This window comes from Parasteatoda tepidariorum, chromosome 4, assembly GCF_982258835.1.
Source record: "Parasteatoda tepidariorum strain Cologne lab strain chromosome 4, Ptep-v5.0, whole genome shotgun sequence".
NCBI classification, from domain to species: Eukaryota; Metazoa; Arthropoda; class Arachnida; order Araneae; family Theridiidae; genus Parasteatoda; species Parasteatoda tepidariorum.
This window is the reverse complement of record NC_141758.1, coordinates 21,504,389-21,524,209: the sequence shown is the minus strand read 5'-3', so window position 1 is coordinate 21,524,209 and position 19,821 is coordinate 21,504,389. Positions and strand designations below refer to the sequence as shown.

The following is a 19,821-nucleotide window of genomic DNA, read 5'->3' as shown; positions in this document are numbered from 1 at the left end:
ATTCTCTTTTTTCCAGTGAAATGAACTTATTTTAAATTAATATAACTATAATTTAAAGCATAAAATATCTATCAACATGTGTAGTTAATTATTGTACAAATAATAATTTTTTATAATAAATAATAATATTATACAAATAATAATATTTATTTATTTGTAAAAAAACATTTATTTTAGGATTCTAAAATGAAAAGAGATCAAAAACTTTCAATCTTTTAAAAATTATTACCCTTATATTAATTATTATTAATATGTTAAAAATAATTTTTTCATGTAATGTATCAAAATTATTATTCCTTATGATTGATTTAAATTTGTTTCAAGTATTTTGTAATAATATTTAATCTGCAATTTAGATAATTTGGTTTTTGCCGGTTTTTACCAGTTTTTGCCGGTTTTTACCAGTTTTTGCCGGTTTTTACCAGGTTTTTGCCACTGTCCTGGCAAAAACCCCTTTTTACCCGCAAAAACTCCAACCCTGGTGAACTCATTACACAGAATATGGTACTAGAAAATAAGTTTTCTTAATTAGATTCAAATGGGGATTATTTGAATCAATGAAATGCATTTATAAACATACTACATATATTATGCACTAGTTTGCGCTAGATTGTCAAAAGAAATAAATTCATTTTGACTATATCCAGAAAAAGTTTAGATGAGATTATTACTAAATCATGTGACTTTCTAACAGAAAACGCATTTCGTCTCTTAGGAGCCATTCAAGTATTACGTAAGCACATAACCTGAGAGGTTGTGAAAACGGCATCAAATTTTGTACGTAAAAATTCAATGTTATTAAATAAAATTTTAAAAATAATCCTGCTAAAATGCTTCTTGTTTTAATAGAAAAAGTAGAAAGATTTGTAATAATTTGAATCGCAATATAGAAGTCAATTTCTGCAAGATTTAAAGAAGAAAAAATTACTACAATTAAGGGACATGAAGCAATAACGACGCAAATTAATTTTGTTTCATATTGCATTTTTTGTAGTGGGTAATATAAGTTGCTTCGAAAAGCACAGCGGGATGGATCAGGGGATTAGAGTTTACCCAGGTTCAAATCCCATCGATTCGATTTCTGCTAACGGTTTGCACCAGAGTACTGACCAATAGTGGCAGACAGATCATGGGAAGGATTTGTATTCAGACTAACTGTGGGAGGTATTCGCGTTTTTCTTTTCTATAAAACGCAAACGCGGGCCAGTTCCATCAAAAAGTCCTCAGCCGAGGGTAGTTTGAGTGTATTGATTCTGGGCAAGATTCTGGGTTGGATTCCAAATTGCAAGGCCATGGGTTCGCTGTTCAAAGTTGGGTATAAAATAAAAAGTACTCTATGAAAACCAAAAATTATCAATGTTAGTGCCATGACGTGCTATGAAAACCAAAAATTATCAATGTTAATGCTATGGCGTGCTATGAAAACCAAACATTATCATTGTTAGTGCCATGGCGGGGTGCAACAGAGTAAAACGAGGTATCCAGGAGATAAAGGGAAAAGTTTCATAGGAAAGTAAATAGATGTTTTGGATACATGGCAACACATATGAGAATTCTGAGAAAGCCATTAGGGTTATATTTCTTTTGGGTCTTTCATGCCTCCAAGTAGATTTTTACAGTAGTCAGGGTGCGTAGCCAAATTATTCAACAAAAAATAAGCACCTTTTAAGCACTTTTCAAGCACTCAAAAAATATTTTTAAGAACTTTAAAAAATATCATAATTAGGCAGGGTTGGAAATTTTTTGACAATTGACGGTTTTATTCCCTTTTGGCGTTGTTTTTGACAATTGTCAAAAATTATGAAATTTTGAATCATGTAAAACGAATGGCGTTTTTATACGCTACGGACTGACAATACGCCGAAATAGATTGGGGTTGAATTAATAGTGAAAACGTTGAATAGAACCACGTGAACTGTGTCTTTATGCATAATTCGAAGCGAAAATCAACATGGTAAAGGAAACATTTCATTTTGAAAAAGGGAAAATTAAGCACTTTTTAAAAACACACAATGAGAAAAGCACCTTTAAGGGCTTTTAAAAGACGAAAATCGAAAATAAGCACCTTTAAGCACTTTTTAAAAACGCTACGCACCCTGAGTATTTGTTATATAAAGCAAATATGGCTCGAGCATAAGAATTGAACATGAACTAGTCATTACATTAAGCTTTACTTCAATATTCGAAAAGTGATGTTTTATGCGAAAATGGTATGTTAAAATTGTCACCTTCGGTAAAAGTGGGGCTTACCGCAAGTCTTTGATAGTCGTAGACAATCGTCCTTGACTTTAAGAAAAAAAAAGAAGTTAAACATCAGGCTTAAGTTGTTCGATCAACTTTTCTTTTGTTAGCAAACTCAGATCATTAACAACTTCTTCCAATCACTTCACAACGCGTAATTTCACAAGAAAATAAAAATCCTTAATTCTGACAACCCTGTCATTACGCGAAAGCGACTTACTCATAGCTCTTTTCTTTCCAAAGAAATAAAGATCATTCATTCCGATAAAATAAAAAAAAGAACACATAGGTTCGAACAAGAACAAATTTAAAAGAAAAATAGCCATTACAATTCTGAAACATACGACGACTGTTGGCGTGTATATATCGGAATTGCCAAGTGCGTAAACCATACTTGATACGCTTGAACGCACCATTGCTCAAGTACCTCCACCTTGGTGGAGTTCCGCTTCGTATGGGTTGTTCATTAGGCAGAGTATAAAATGTAAAAAATAAAAATAGAATAAAACCTTTTAACTATTCCCTGTGCGGGAAAATGAACACGGCTGATTATTGTTCGAAGAATTCAATTGCATCGTTCTTAAATTAAAAAACAATTATTATGTAAACTGATGGTCATGAAAAAAAAAAGGATCGTTGACTGGTTTCAGTTGTTTGTTTAATTAAGAAATCACTTTCCGCAGAGGTCAAAGCCACTAGGAATTTTTTTAGTTGCGGTTCAAATTGTGCGATAAATTTTGGATGCGTTTTTTTTTTAATTAAATAATTCCTTGAAACAATTCAAGAGATTGGGTGATAGTGATAAGAAAAGGACCACTTTTTTCAAAGATGGCATTTTTACTTTAAGTTCGTATTATTTCCAGATAGGTACTTCACAGGTTTACGAAATTACTATTCGATATCAGGACAACACATAGAAACATCGCACTTTCTACAAAAACATTATGGTGCCTCTCCTACCAAAAACGTTCTTCTGAGCAATTTTAAAATGTGTCTTATCCTTGTCTCAAAGCCTCTCAATTTTTCATTTAGACAAGTTGCTGAAATACAACTTTATAGGTACAAATTAAAAAAATAATAATTAAAACAAGAATGAAAAAATGAAAGCAAATTTTCCTTGCTTGTTCAAAATTTTTGATTTGCAGTTAACAAAAATTTTGAAACTTAACTTCAATAAGAAACGGGAAAAAATGATAAGCTCACATACACTGGGCGGCTACCTTATTAGAAACACCCATCAGTCTTACGAAAATGATCTATTCTGGTATAGCATTGCTACTAAAGGGATAGTGTAGTGCTGACCTTTTTTTAGTTTCCATGGTTGTCAGAATAAAAAACCATACATAAAATTCTGTAAGTTTTACGGAAATGATCTATTCTGGTATAGTATTGCTACTAAAGGGATAGTGTAGTGCTGACCTTTATTTAGTGCCTATGGTTGTCAGAATAAAACACCATACTTAAAATTCTGTCAGTTTTACGGAAATGATCTATTCTGGTATAGTATTGCTACTAAAGGGATAGTGTAGTGCTGACCTTTATTTAGTGCCTATGGTTGTCAGAATAAAACACCATACTTAAAATTCTGTCAGTTTTACGGAAATGATCTATTCTGGTATAGTATTGCTACTAAAGGGATAGTGTAGTGCTGACCTTTATTTAGTTTCCATGGTTGTCAGAATAAAACACCATACTTAAAACTCTGTTAGTTTTAAGGAAATGATCTATTCTGGTATAGTATTGTTACTAAAGGGATAGTGTAGTACTGACCTTTATTTAGTGTCCATGGTTGTCAGAATAAAACACCACACTTAAAATTCTGTCAGTTTTACGAAAATGATCTATTCTGGTACAGTGTTGCTACTAAAGAGATAGTGTAATGCTGACCTTTATTTAGTGCCATTAGTTGTCAGAATTAAATACTATACTTAAAATTCTATCAGCTTTACGGAAATGATCTATTTTGGTATAGTATTGTTACTAAAGGGATAGTGTAATACTGACTTTTATTTAGTGTCCATGGTTGTCAGAATAAAACACCATACTTAAAATTCTGTCAGTTTTACAGAAATGATCTATTTTGGTATAATATTGCTACTAAAGGGATAGTGTAGTGCTGACCTTTATTTAGTTTCCATGGTTGTCAGAATAAAACACCATACTTAAAATTCTGTCAGTTTTACGGAAATGGTCTATTCTGGTATAGTATAGCTACTAAAGGAATAGCGTAGTGCTGACCATTATTTAGTGACCATGATTGCCAGAACACCATACTTAAACATCGTTATTGACCAAGTATATCCTGTAATACTAATACTTTATCCTGATCTTGGGCGATATTTTCTGCAGAATAACGATTCTTGCTATACTGCGGGTATTGCAAAGGTTTAATTTTGGATACGTGATTTTAACTTCAGTTTATTGCGTTGGTCCCTGAAACCTCAGATCTTAATCCTATTGAGGATTTGTGGAATTTAGTTAAAAGAGCCCTTCCTCGTACGACCTATTACTACTTCGTTAGAGTTCAGCCAAGAACAGCCGAGACAGTATTAAAGGGAAAAGATATTTAAAATAATAAGATACTGAGATGAGGTAGTGATTAAGTGGTCGATCAGTGTATGGGTCACTTATTAACACCATAACTTTCAATGTAAGAAAATCTTAAGTGTACGAAGCTTTTCTCTTAAAATTTCATAACATGACATCTCGAAGAGCTGTCACCAAGGAAATTAATAATAAAAAAAAACACAATTTAGGTGCCTAACACTAGAAGCAAAGCAAAGATTTTAAAATATGTATATTATTTTGCTGGGAAGAATTATCTTGGCTTTAGAATGGACAAATAATTTAATGTTTTAAATTAACTTTTTTAAAAATCGTCAATTTGGCGGCATCTTTTCTCCTAAATGAAAATTATCAGCTTTTCATTTTTCACAATACTGTGGCTTTTCTCCATATTGACGGATATTTCAGAATAAGCATAGGCAGCTCAGACTTCAGGTAGTCTAAATTTAAACCTAAAAGTCACGAGTAACTGCTGCAAACTCACAGTAGTTATGAAAATAGCATATTATTCGCAAAAAAGCATCATTTCATATGACAACAGAACCTTCGAAAAACAGCCTTGTGCGGTAAAACGTGATTTTTATTGGGTATAAAGAGCTACAACCCGAAAACAAAACAAAAAAAAATTTCGACTAATAGACTAAACAACTAATAGAGTGAGTGGTTTCATAACATATTTATTCATAAAAAAGGCTGTATTTGACTTTTATTTTAAACAAAATTGCAAATTAAATGTTTGAAGAAACACAAAAAAAAAAAAAAAAAAAAAATAATTTATAATAAATGTTCGATAAAATTTGCTTCGAGTTTAATTAGTTAATAAAGTTGAAAAAGTTATCTTCAAACAGATAAAAAGTTACTACAGGAAACACCAGAGGTTGTTAACTCAGCCAAACACAATGGTTTTTAGACTCTATCAATAGTTCGAAATTGAGATTAGAAATTCTATAACAGACGAATTATATTTATTTTATAATTTTAAAATACTCATTTCAAGATTTATAACTAAAGAGTAAAATAAAAAATACAAGTTCAAAACTTGCTAATACAATTAGAAAGTGTGAAAAATTATTTGATTTGAAATCGGCTGCCAATTTATTGATAGAATTTTATTATTCTCAACCAAAACATCTGCTACACGTCGCCGTTGGGCATCGTTTGCAATGAACTTTTCTTTCAATACCAATAGATAAATAGTCAACATGGACTGATCAAATAATGCTTCTATTATCAGGACTGATTAGTCACGTATAATGAGAACATTATTTTTGGCAAGTTCGAAAAACAAAAGCAATTGTTACGACACTACAGCATCAAGACCGGAAGTATATAGCAAACAAGATTCTACAAGAACAATAATTCATAAAACATTATTCCACTCACAAATCTACAAAGAAGAACAAGAAAAGAATATTTGAACATAACGGGTAGTCTGTTTTTATTGCCGTTATAATATCATCATTAAAAACTTGCCGGGGTATCATTATATTTTATAAACAACTTATTTTCGAACAAAGGAACGAACATATTTCCGGCATTCATTCTCATTTATCGTCTGCTGGTGGAACTCTTGGGGCTAATTTCTCAGAGAAAAGTATTTCTTCGCGTTCTTAGCTTTCGTGTGATCTTAATTCAGATTTATTTTGATCACTTTTATTTTTCTCGGCGTTAAGCTACATTTAAAAGAAAGCAATAAATGGTGTTAATTTGCATAATCCCCAAGAACATATCACACGCGGATTTTCAAGAGATTATGATGCAAGATAAAAATCAATCTACTTGATATAACTATTTCTTCAATGGTATGGGCGTTAAAAACTGATTGCTTAAAATAAACTTTCAAGTATTCATAAACAATACAATCTGAGATAATAGAATGTTTTGTTTTAACTCTGAAATATTGATTAAGCTACGATTTTAACTGTTGTTATCTTCATAAACTACTTATTTGTAACATGTTTGTTGATATTAAATGAGAAAATGTGAGCATCATACAACGCTCATTTTGTCTTATTTTCATCAAAAATGTTCAGAAAAATCAAACGAGTACATTATTTGATAATTTAATATCTAAGAATTTTTATTGTTAACACAACTGTATGGTGAAAAACTCACTGTATTAATTTAATAGTATGTTGAAAAAATAAGAAAACATAAAAAATTAAGATTTTAATAGTTGTAGGAGATTCGGAAATTCCGGTCTTCCGCCTTGCGCTGGGCTATTTGTATAAGTCTCTTGTATTTTTCATTCAGCCAAACATTTTTCGCCCAGGCATGGCTACTTACAAATGATATCATTGTTTGTCTGATTTATTTCAGCCGTTTTCTATGAGCCCTAAGTATTGAGGCCAAGCCTTCTGTAATAAGCCTAGAGTGAATTCAAATCTCCAAATGAAACGAACTTTTAACTGTTACAAATTTCTTTTAGTTAAAAAAAACCTAAAGATCTAAAATCTAAAGACCTAAAACAGTAAACAATGCAATTCTAAAGCAAAAAATTTAGCTTAGTGGCACTGTTCACGAACTTAAAGAAGCGTAATCATACGAAAGATTTTTGCTATCAAAAATGTTTTTGTTTTTTTTATAGCAAAATATTGAGACCCAGAATATTGAGACTTAACAGAAAGCTTGCCCTCACTACTAGTCTTCTGGGTCTTGATGAATATTGAGACCCAGGAGTCGAGACTCAACCGTTCTAAGTCTTAAATATGTGTAATCAAATATATTATTTATGTATAGTGCTCAAAAAATACACGGACCACCCTTAACAACTTTTGATCTATTAATGGGATCTTATAAGTTCTCGGATTAAATCTATGATTCGAAGGGATGACCTCACCTTATTTAGTGCAGAAGATATTTTAAGTTCCAAAATCGAACACAAAAACGAACTTTCTCTGAATAAATATACCTTTTTTATTTTAGACAGATCCAGATTTCTGACCCATAAAAATATAGGGGATAACCGTAATCTGGAAAATATATCGAATTTTATAAAATACGGGTTTTTTAAAATTCGATTTCTCAGATACTCTTCGACCGATTTCGATTAAATATTGTATTTTGCAAGTAAAATTATACTCTTTAAGATTATGTCAAAACTTGTATACCTAACAAAATTTGTTCGACTCTTATTAAATAATATAATAAAAATATAATAAATTAATAAATATTTACTATAATATATTTTTTTGCATGGAATATCTTAGCATAAACGAATTTTTTAATTGTGTGCAAACATTTTTCAATTTCCTTAAAAAGTTCTCGAGATATGGCGAAATACGCAAAAAATAAAATTAACATTAAAGGTCAAATGCACGTCCACACAGAGCTCGTCATATGGACAACATAAAAACGTGAAAGAATTCAAGGCAACTGAAATAAACTGAGATCAAAAAACGGTGTCGCTAAGCGAGCAGGAATAATTACAGAAATTTCTTTTAACTATATTTGTTAAGTATAAATTCAGCACAGTTTTTTTTATTTTTTTAATGTAAGGAGAACAAACCTTTTACAATAGGGTTTAAGAATCAATGCCTGATTAAAATCATCAATGCCTGATTCTGAAATTTGAATATTAGATTCCGAAATTATGACGTTTAATTCTATATGAGAACTAAAAAACAAATTTTAGCATAATAATAAAACAACTTTTAATAAAAAAAGGGGACATTTCAGAGTCCTATGAAAGTTAAGATAAAGGATTGCTGTCTAAGGTTCAACTAGAAAATTATTTTTAACTAGGAGGCTTCGCCCCCTGCTCGCTGGCGCTCACCAACCCCCGGAACTGCTTTCACAGTTCATTTCGGATTGCTTCGCAATCCAATGCTCGCTTTGCTCGCTCATTGGATACGTTCTTAACGTCTAGTTTTTGTATACTTTTTTGAATACTGAAGTTCCGAAAACTTTTCACTGTAGAAAATTCTAAACCTGTACATTTCAATATTAATTTGAAATTGCAAACAGTTCACATATTTTTCTTAATCCCACTATTCTAAATTTCAGTTGTTGAGAAAAGTAACTGTTGTAAGTTTTGTTTTAAAGTCTTTCCCACCAGAGGGCTAAAGCCATGTGTTGTAAACAATATGAAATAGTAGTCTGCCATTGAACGCCGGATGTAAAGCATCGGCTTTGATGAAGATAATTTTGTATTTTTAATTCTATGAAGGGAGCCACCTTAATAATATGGAATTTGTAAAATAAATGTTTATATTTTTGATTGTTGATGAAGCCCATCATTTTGTGTTTTCATCAGTGTTCAGAAGCAGAACAACTATAAGTTTTTTATTTTATCACAAAAAAATAAAATGTATAAAAAACAAAGAAAAGAGTAAGAAAATGAGTATAGTCATAGAAAAAGTTAAAATTATAATATAGTATTTGTCAGTTAAAATAAAACTTTTTATTCAAGTCATTGCTAACAATTCAAATTTTTCCGAGGCAATTCTAAAGTATAAATTAAGGTAGCATTGTCTAGTTGAAACACAATATTTTTAGTTTTGATGTCAACAATTCATGATGATACAATTCAATTTTTCACAATTTTTGTTAAGTTCAATGTCAACAATTCAAATTTTTCTGAGGCAACTCTTAACTTCTAAATATTATTTTTTTTATGTACACATTTCTAAATGTCAGTATTCAACCACAGAACAACTTAAAGTCCTCAAATTTAGCATGAAGTTGTAAAATGTAATGAAAGAGGGTCGTAGCAATAATGTAAGTAGAAGTAAAGTTAGTACCGTAAAATTAAAATAATATTTTTAATCAATGAGCCAAGTTCTTCAAGAAGCAGTTGTAGAAGTAGGTTGTTTATTTAAAACTTTTTATAGAATTTCTTTAAGAACACAATTGTTTATTTGGGCATTTGGCGATACAACACTTTTAGAATTGAAGGATTTGTTACGTCAAGCGCTCAGGTATCATAATTTGGATCTAGTTGCGCTTCTATGTCATTTTTATTTATGTTACTAAGTTAACTTTCAAAAAATTCTATGGCTGGCAACAGCATTTTTATTTTTTAAGTTGTTTATTTTTATTTCTTTAGAATTCGTTATTTTTTTAGCGAAATGTTTTTTAACCTAACAGAATTCTTTGCCGACTGTTTTCTCTATGAATGAAGAAAATAAAGTAAATATTTAACTGATGTGAAAAGAATCTTATTTCGTTGTATAAAGTACTTCAGCCAAAATTTGGGAGCCACGTAAGAGAATTATATATATTAGATCAGAAACACATCATTAAAAGGCAGAATGCTTTGGTGTTTTCAAAACAAAGCGAACGTTGCCACCGGCGGAAAAGAAATACAGTCAAAATTTGGGAGCCACGTAAGAGAATTATATATAATAGATATCTAGAATGAAAAAAAGAAAGTGAGAATAAATAACTTAACAACCAGAAGACAGTTCTAGTTAAAACTATTAAACCTTGATAAAAATTAAAAATGGACGCTTTTGCAAATTAACCAATTGAAAGACAAGAAAAGCGTTGAATATTTTTCAATTATTTAAAATATATTTTAATGCTAAGGAATCAAGTATTAACAAATTCCTGATAACATTTTTACTTTTCAGTTACATCTTAAAAATTACTTTTATTTTTCAAATACTTTTTCGAAGATCAATATTTCCATTTAGCTTTTCAAACTTATCAGACTAACGCTTTTAATTTTTCCCTACGTTATTTGTCCTACGATATTTCTTGAAATAATTTAATTTCAAATTCTTTTTCTCAGTTAATTCTTTACACTTTGTTTTTACTAGAATATGTTGTTGTACTTTTTGTGATAGATCAAGTGTTAAACTAGAATATAAATTATTCATCAAGATTTAAAAATAAATAAATAAAAGCAGAAAAATCGGTTCAATAGTTAGTGGGAAAAAGTGAAGTTATTACAATTACAAAGAAAGTTATAACAATCGTAATACCATCAATCTTTCACAGATAAACAACTTTTCTATAAATAACTAACAATAATAAACAGGTTCATACAATAAATAATACAATGAATAAATAGGTTGAGTATAAATTTCCTGTATGGAAAGGCTTTTTTTCTTTAGATGTTCTACCTGTTTCATAAATATTTACTCAACTCGAACTTTAATTTTCAAGTTATTTTTCTTATTTTCATTTTGAAACTTGGTGTTTATTAATACTAGTTTATAATAAACCAATGTGTTGTCATTTTGAGTTTTTGCAATAGATAGTATTAATAGAATAATAAACATTGATTAATGATCACGAATTCATGTTGATTAACATCAATTGAAGCATCTCAACTTAGATTCACTATTGAAAGTATAGTCATTAAAAATCGATTAATTTATTTATACAAACCTCAGAAATTAAAACAACGATGATCAAAACTGTGAACACGGAAATGTGCATGTTATTTCTATAGCAAGATATATTTTTGATATAAAACTAGAAAAATATGCTAGTTTAATTTTAGAATCTTAAATAAATTTGAGAATTTCGTCATTTGGTACTCCAAACTAGAGTGATTTCTATTTCATTAAAAATTAATTAATAAAACATGCTTTACATTTTAATTCACAACAACGCGATTTTTACATCTAGGAAACAATTTCCCATAAAATTGTCAGGAAAAATTTGCACTTTTAAAAAAAATAATAAAAAATAACACATTTGATTTCTATCTTGATATGTAAATTTCACTACATGGATTGAACACATTCAAATAGCTTTCAAAACATTATTTTATACATTATAATCCCCGATAGTTTCGCTTATTTATACAATTATATTGACAGGTTTTCTCATGAATAATGGGCAAAACATATACATTTCTATCAAAAATATGTTGAAACATAGGTAGACTGTGTAATATAAATATAAAAGTCGAGTACACCAAATAGTAGTAAATATTAACTAAAACAGCAAATAATAATTAACAAAAATTTACAACGAAGAGATGGGAATTGGATTCGTAAACACTTAAATGCATTGCTTGTTTTCAACTAACATATGAAATTTTTGACTGTAAAAATTCGTTTGACTAAATCTATTCGGAACAAATATTTACTTTTTATACAGTGGAATGAGTATCATAGTGTGACATATTATAATATCAAAGAAAGTTTCATCACAATAATGAGTATCAAATATGGAGAAACCTAGAAACATATGCTTTTCAGATAAAACGATATTTTGATATCATATTCAATTTAAAGCAATTAGCCAGACAAAATATCGTTTGCTGATCAATTTTTATTTTATCGTTTGCTGTTTCTAATAGCTTAATTATACCATTACTACATCTACTTGCACATTATGACTTAGCTAGGTTCCAAGTATATTTATTAAAAATTACTAGTATTTTATGTACCACCATAATAAATTTAATAAAAAGATATAAATTAAAACTTACGATTTAGTAATCAGAGAAGATCATATCAAAAAAGTAGTTTCCAACTGTTTTCTGTTCGCCGCACTGCGGAGAAGCGTACTTTACCGTTAACTGTATAATAATAACACTGATTTTGTTTATTCTGACAAAATCACGATTTTCAAGATGGTTAATGAATGAAGATACTTCAGTTAATGACTCAACACACTGAATATCGAGTAAAAGTTTCAAAACTATTCATCGGTGACTGATTGTCGAATATTAAGATTCATTAAAATTTTAAATGGAGCGAAAACTGACGCGAGTAACAGTCAAAACGCTCATGGAAGAGAAAATGCCGGAAACAAAACATACATCGTTTGCTCCAGTCAGATTTTGTAGCGCCATCTAGTAACTGAGTATGAAAAATGTATTCAATGTAGTTTCGGTTTTAGTTTCGTTTCGTAACATCAAACATACATATCTTTTTTTTAAATCTGTATTTTTTTTCCCAATGCATTTAAGTTTTCTCAAATTATCGTCGCTTCAGTAAATGCAAGACTTCATTAATGATGGGGAAAAATATTTGTATTCATGTTTAATTTACTGGAACAGTTATTCATTAATTGTTTTCAATTTAAAAGAATTGTATATATATATGGATTAATATTTATTTTTTCAGAATAATTTCTATGATTTTTTATAAAACTCATTAATTAAAAAAATGTACTTCGTAATGATAAATTTATTTATTTATTTTTTAAGAAATCAATCATATATAAAATATTTATTTAAAAAGTTTCCCGGGAAAAGATTATGTAATAAATAATAATAATATGTAATAGGCGACACGGCTGCGAAAATGTGTTTTTTTATTTTTTTATTAATAAGAAATCTCAGATAGTCCCTCCCGCAATATTTCAGACGAATGAAAGAAAATTCTCATTAATCATCATCAATTCAAATTCAGACTAGTTAAAAACAGTTAAGGAATTAAAAAAAAATAATGATGATGATGATTTTGCTGATATTTATCCAATAAAATAATTTATTTTTTAATTTTCTTCCATCAGTTAAATATTGAGAATAATTGTGGTTGTGACTATACATTTTAATGTCGTCTCCTTTTAAAAATTAAATTGCCTAAAACGCCCATATCTATAAGTTTGTTTTTTTTCTTCAAACTTTCTAAATAATTACTTCTAATTGAATTACGTGATATAAACTTCCGTGATTTTATTTATATGAATAAAATATAAAATTTTATGTTGAGTGATCTTCATAGCAACATAATTGAATTAAAAAAAAGCTAAATTGTGCATCGTAATTTTTGCGAAAATAATTAATGTATATAAAATGTCTTGAAGTTTGGATACTAACAGGACCTCAATCTGAATTACATTTTTAATTTTTAATAAAAGTTGAAAATGCTGTTTTGAAGGTATACCAGCTAAAGAACTACATTTTTAGATTCTTCAAGTAAGAAACCAAGGTTATTGAAATAGGACTTTATCTATACATAATTTTTATTAAAAAAGTGGTTGTATTTTTTAACTTTAACGACCACACGCAGTTATTACAACGACCAAAATATTATTTTGGCCTCGTCAATCAATTTGGAATTTTATTACAAGAGCATTTTAAATATAAAGTGATGTTAACTGATTATATATCTTCGTAATTTAAACGTAATTGCATTTCGATGCTAAACTCATTATTTTAAGAAATTATTTAAAATTGTTTTTTTTAGTCAGTTGTTTTGTTTTTCATTTTTGAGTCAATAAACTTGCAGAGTTTATTAAAATAGTTTTCATCCATTTTTAACTTAATTTTATTTCATCTACTAAATTTGTATATTCCAATGTAATCTCTAATTTTAATTTAACTTACATAACAATTACATTAACATATTATTAATGTTTTAATTCAATAAATAAACAATACAAGAAATCAATGTTCGAAAATTCGAATAAAAAAAAAATCTAGATAAAATTATCTATTTTAATACATTTTGAAATTTAAAAAAATGATTAATTACTAAAATGAATTACTATTTGATTCATAAATTAAATATTAAACTGGTAAGTTAAAAAAATAAAGATGCATACTTTATTAGTGATGCATGCCAGATGTATACTAAAAATAATTTCTTAAAATATCAGGGCATAAAAAAACTTAACAAACTTAAGTAGTGCTTTTCAACATCTAAAAATTTACCTTGTTATGTTTACAAATCTATTTGTTAGAAAAACCATTAACTGTTTTCCCACATGGTCTAAGCTTTTTGGTAGCTTTTAATAAGCTTTTAATAGTTTAAGGTAGCTTTTAATACCATTTCACCAATTTAGTGAACTTTTAATATCAAATATATCCAATATGTAATAATAATAATGAAAAGTAATATATTTTAGTAAAATTTTAATTTTAATAATTTTTTTTAAAAATAACACCAATTAATAAAATATATATTGATTGTTTATATATTGATTGAAAAATTAATATTTTATAATTATATTGATAAAATTAATATTTCATCGAAAGCGATGATTGAATTAATCTAAGAATGCTTGCCAAAATTCATGTTTCTTGGAGTAAGAAGTTTGAAGAAAATGTTACGTTTGTGTTAAAATAAGCAGTTTTGAGAAAAAGACTATCAAAAGGAACACGAAGAAACATTAACGAAAGGCCAAACAAGTTTTTGAAAAACCATAAATCTATATCTAATTCAGTTAGAAAAAAATAAATAAAATTTATCACCAAAAGTAGAATTATTAACTATCAGCCAAAAAGGTTTTTGAAAAACCATAAATCTACTTCTAATTTCTCTAGAATAAAATTAAATTTGAAAAATTACAAATCTATTTCTAATTCAACTAGAATAAAAGTATACATTTGTTTTAGAATTTATCAAAATTTTATTAAATACGTAGTGTTAAATATGTGGGTTTTGGTCTAAAAACCTAAACTAAATTATGCAGCTAGAATCAAATGTGTATCAAATAGCAGTGTATCAAATTCGAAAACATGTTCGAATCTTCTAGAAAATATTTACTCTTCCTGCAATACAAATATTTTCTTTATAATATTTTTTTTAAATATAGAAGAACATAATTATATTTTTCGTTTGGCATATTGCGTACTATGTAGGCATAAGATCGAAGATAAAATAAAGCTACCCAATTCTGTTCAGATTGCGGAGGCGGTAAATCCTTTATAAACAGAGAGTTCGTGCAGAATTCTCCAATTCTTGATGCAGCTGATTACAAAATTTTCCAAAACATGGTTCGTAAATTGGCGTTTGAATTGATTGAGATCAATTCAAACTTCGTATTATCGTCTGCAGAAAAATAAAGTTGAAAGCCAAACCGCTCGAGAAAATGACGTGATACGAAAGTGCTTTCGTCACGATAGCATTTTCTGTATGTAATTGAAAAATTGTTCTGATTTTTTTTTTATTAATTCGGAATTTCATTGTTTTAATTGCATATGTTGACATATAAACAACCATAATTATCATAATAGCTAAATTGGGATTATTTTAAACAATCAGATATCTTACTTGCTAATTATATGTAAATATAGAAATCACTTAAACTGATATGTATTAGTATGCGTGTATTGAAAATAAATAAATCGAAAACTGTTCTTAAAATAAACAAAATTTATTTCATTGGTATACCACTTTTTCTTAAGGTAAAAATAACCCACAGGTGGAAGATTAATGCTCAGAGTTCGGGCGAGCGTTCAAATTTTTAAAAAGTGGTAGCATTAAAAAGAAGATGACTTAAAACATCTGTGTCACCAATAAAACTTGTAAACGCTGAAGTAGGACAAGTGGTGGCTCAGGTAATAGAGCACTCGCCTTCCAACGAGGTGAACCGGGTTCGAATCCCAGTGATGGCTGGTCGATTCGAACTCCGCTCCAGGCTCTCAGCGTCCACAGTGTTGACGTAAAATATCATCAGTGGTAGACGGATCATTAGTTAGAGTCCCTAGAGTTAGTCAGCTAATAGTGAGGAGGTTTTCGTGTTTTTCCTCTCTATGTAACGTAAATGCGGGTTAGTTCCATCAAAAAGTCCTCCACCAAGGCAAATTTTTCTCAATACTTGATCCAGGAGTTCCCTTAGCTTCTGGATCGAATTCAAAATAGAAAGTTCCAATTTAAACTACAAGGTTACGAAGTTAAACATTAGTAGTTGCAAACCCAAAATTGGGTCAGCTGTTCAACGACGGTTATAAAATAAAATAAAATACTGAAGTGGTATTTTGAAAATAAAAACTCCTTTCAGCTTTAACGTAAATTATAATTAACTACAAGGTTGCCAGGAGCGACTATAAACGTAAAAAGTGGTGAATAATAAAATTTAAAATTTTAGATTAAAAAGAGATTAAAATTAACAACTTTTCCTATCATATTTTTTTTTCAGTCTACTATTAGAAGTAAATGCGAAGAATGATTTTGGTTTCACTACGAATAATTTGATATGTAAGTCGTAGTGATAGTTATGATTGAATGATAGTAAAAATTAAAGAGATCATAAAAATTTTAAAAAATTGACTTTTGATAAATATAATCGCCTGTGGTATCCCTTTAACTACAATTATTGAAATATTTAATGCCTTCATTTTTATATTTAAATTAGCAACAAAACTTAATCTTTGGTATTTTATTTTTGATCTGATAAATATGTTATCAAAATGATATATTCACTGTCGAATTAATTTCAATATTTTCTTTCTATCAGGCAACTTAAAAATTTTCTTAAAGGGGTGGTGGTGATACAATCTTTTTATTTATGTTATGCAGCAAGAATGCTTTTTTTGGAGGGAATGGGGGACGGTGGACAGGGGGACAATATCTATTTTCCTTCTGTTATGTAGATTGATTGTTTTTGGTGGTTTTCCGTTTTTTTATGTTACACATTTTATTACATTTTATGATTGATTTTAAATCTTTTGAATCGTAATTGATTTAAAAATTGTAAATTTAAATATTTAACTTTTAAAAACATGAATTTAGAACATGGATTTATTATCTTTTTAAAAAAATTTAGCGTGCTCCTCGTCTTGCCCGGTATTGCTCGCCAATCCCCAAAAACTTCTAACGCAGATTATTTCAACTAGCTTCGCTTCAAATGCCCTAGATTTTATACATTCATATTGATCAAAGATTATAGTAATTTTATTAATTCCTACTTCCTGTAAAGTTTCAAAAATTAAGATAGCTATAATATACTTTCATGAATTAAGTGACTTTTCGATTTAACTGTTCCAAACTTAATTAGAAATTGAAAAAAAAAATTAAAAATGTACTGTTCACCTTCAGTCGTATGAGTACGATACTGAAAAAAAAATCATAATTCTACTGAAAATAATTTTTGCTAAACTTAATTATGCAGATAAAAAAAAAAACTTTAATTTTTGGCATAAAATAAGTCAAAAACTAATATACTAGTTAAAATAATTATTTTTACTTGATTAAATTATATTAACGAATTATTCTAGTTTTTTTGTTGCTTTTCACACTATTGCAATGATATATTTTGCTTTGGTTATATTAATAAATATCAGAAAGCGCTAGTTTTTGTGGACATAATGGTGAGAGTTGATGAAGAGAAATTCATTATAAATCCTCGATTTTCATTGTAAATCTTTAATTTTTAATTATTTTTCTTTTAGTTTTAAATTTTCAATAATTTTTCGTTTATTTAAAATCTTTTAAATAATTTTAAAAATCTTTAAATCTTAGAAATCTTTTTTTTATTTTTTGTTTTTATACAGCCACTTGATCTTAACAAATTCGGGTGTGGGGATTTCAGGTTTAAAATTAATTTCGTTCGGATTGCAACAGATGTTTTTATCAAAATTATATTCTTAGCTAGTTTCTTTTGTCTAAATGTACTTGTTTAAATAGAACGTATAGATTTATACATTATACACTTGTCCGATTCTTTGAAAGTAACGCTTAAGAGAAAACTCATATGACTTTAACGGATCGCATCAAAAACTGCTATGTATTATCATCTTCGTCCTCTCACTTCCTACGTAGCAAAGAAGTGGAGACACATTGTAGTCACTCAAGTGAATTGTTAAAAAAACATGTTTAAGAATACATTATTGAATTTCGTAAAAACTGTTGGTTAAAGAGAGCAACCGATTGAAGATTTGAAATCAGCGACACAAAAGTATCAAAAATTTGCAGCAATAGAAGAAAAAAAAATTGTTTCCCAGTATTATTTTTAGAGGAAAATGCATATAAAACTATACGTTCTTTGTAAACTTGTACATTCAGACGAAAAATAGACTAAGCTAATGGAAATGTAATTTTTGAAAAAAATCTGTAGCATTCGGAACAGATTCGGAATCTGTAGCATTTCAGATTTGAAACCCCCTTATCTGAATTAAATAAGATCAAGTACCTTGTACAAGCGCGACAAAAAATTTGTCCTCCATCGATATTCTTCCGCTAATAGTTTTCACTAAACAACTCAACTCGATCATTAACTTTGACGATTTCCAATTCGGTACACCCAGAGGTGTGATTTGTTATGGGAACATGGTGGTACTTTGTGACCTGACAGATTTAAGGTGCACCTGAATAATTTTAATACTATAGTAAAACTCAAATTAAGTAAATATATAACATCAGTGTATTATTTTATTGTGCTAAAACATTTATCAATATTAAATTTAAATAGCATAAATGCTGAGGAAGAAAATTATTCTCACATTGATTTTGCATAATTGTACAGTATATATGTTTAAAAACATTTTTCCGTAAGCTTCACGTCTTTGAGTTTTAAGAAATGGATATACATACCTGCCAACTTCTAATCCTTTCAAGAATTATTTTCTTCAGTGGTAGTAAAACGTAATTTGAATTACAATTTTAAGCAGAAACATATGTTGCACGTTGCATTTTGAACAAGCATATGCGGTTTTTCAGAACAGTATTACATATCAATATGAGCTTAATTTTTTTAAAAATAACGGTGGATGAAAAAAATTATAACTTAAGTTAATAAATGCCAGTAACATATAGAAAGCATACATTTTACTACCACTTTAAATATAGAAATAAAATTTTAAATCAAATGTGTAAAAGTTGGCAGGTATGGATATGGTACAAAATGTGTATTTAGGGAAATTGAATAACCAATTGAAAATAAGTGAAAAGTTTATCAATTGATAGAATAGGTTCTAAAAACAATTCGTTGTAAAATTAAATAAACAAATGTCATGCTGTCAAGAAAATGGGTTAATGAATAAAATATCAAGGAATAGACAATGTTGTCAACGCTGTCAAGAAAATGGATTAATTAACTTAAAATAAGTGAAAAATTTAAGAAATAAAAACACGTTCTAAAAATAATTCTTTATAAAACTAAATAACAAATGTCATGTTGTGTTTTTTTTTTAAACTTTTAATTGATAACTTCTATTATCACACCCTTTTAGTACCTCTACAAATAATGTGGAACGAACGATTTATTTTACTTAGCGAGAAAACGATTTTAAATATATTTGTGTTCTAACGAAGCAAAATGGCTTGAATTTTGGAACAAAAGGAAGACGAATTTCGCAAAATACATGCAACACATTAAATTGATTGTTCTCCATTAGATATCAATCAGACAGCTTTAAAAATCCAAGAAGATCTGCATTTA

At 28.5% G+C, this 19,821-nt stretch overlaps 1 protein-coding gene across 5 annotated transcripts in view; it reads right to left on the bottom strand.

The window, feature by feature from the left end:
• Positions 1-19,821, bottom strand: part of qtc (GRIP domain-containing protein quick-to-court) — a 113,165-nt gene that overhangs the window by 42,273 nt on the left and 51,071 nt on the right. For 2 of the 5 annotated variants that reach the window (XM_043044718.3, XM_016068215.4), the window contains exon 1: positions 12,197-12,527. The exons of 2 other annotated variants lie outside the window; for them this stretch is intronic. The gene's annotated coding sequence lies outside the window, so the exon portion shown is untranslated. Of the gene's footprint in view, positions 1-12,196; positions 12,546-19,821 lie in introns of those variants that run through there. One more of the 5 variants, XM_087160738.1, reaches the window with a different exon arrangement.